The sequence below is a fragment of the Prionailurus bengalensis genome, chromosome B1, assembly GCF_016509475.1.
Source record: "Prionailurus bengalensis isolate Pbe53 chromosome B1, Fcat_Pben_1.1_paternal_pri, whole genome shotgun sequence".
NCBI lineage: Eukaryota > Metazoa > Chordata > Mammalia > Carnivora > Felidae > Prionailurus > Prionailurus bengalensis.
The window spans coordinates 90,988,802-90,989,581 of record NC_057344.1 but is presented as its reverse complement, the minus strand read 5'-3'; the positions used below and the strand labels follow the sequence as shown (position 1 = coordinate 90,989,581).

The window sequence follows — 780 nt, the reverse complement described above, 5'->3', positions numbered from 1 at the left end:
ACCTTGAAAAACTGAATAAGAATTTGAATTTTATAAGTTCCCTAAGTGGTTCATAAGCATATTAAAGTGACAGAAGCAATAGTATAGAGCATTGCTTTCCAGCCATGACTGAACATGAGAATAATGTGGAAATCTTCTGATACCAGTGTCCTGGGGCCACACTAAAAAACTTCTGCTGTAAGGGTTTGGGAGAAATTCAAGAGTATTGTAAGAAGCTCACTAGCTGATTCTAATTTTCAGGCAGATTTGAGAACTGTGGGGAAAGAATAACACCATTTAAGGAACATCATTAAGGAGTCTTTCTGCCTCAATTAATAGCAAAGTCATAATATCACTTCTCGGCCGTTTGGCTAAGATCAAGTATAGTATCTGTTCTTATCAGTTTAATAGCAAAGTCATATTTATAATAGTTTAAGCCAAAACCTTGGAGGTTTTCTTGACTTTTCACATGCTACCTTTAGTCTGTCAAAAATCTATAGGCAGGAGCTTCCATTTTCAGCCAAGGTAGATTATCAGGAATCAGTACATAAGGTTTACCCTCATGCACATGACTTATAAAAACTAAACAACTACCCCCCCCACACACACACATACACAAAACACAAAAATCTGCATATGCAGTTTTCTTTTTTCTTTGAAGAAAATTTCATTTCATTTTATTTTTTTTAGTATGAAATTTATTGTCAAATTGGTTTCCATAAAACGCCCAGACAGTTTTCAAGACACTAGACATCAAGAAAGTAAGGACAGTAATCCCTGAGAAATGGAAGACAAATGAGG

The 780-nt window shown here is 35.1% G+C and overlaps 1 non-coding gene across 1 annotated transcript; it reads left to right on the top strand.

Annotated features, from left to right (window-relative positions):
• Nucleotides 1-330: 330 nt before the first annotated feature.
• Nucleotides 331-515, top strand: LOC122479308. The gene has a single exon (XR_006296347.1). It is a non-coding gene; the product is annotated as a U2 spliceosomal RNA (small nuclear RNA).
• Nucleotides 516-780: the final 265 nt, after the last annotated feature.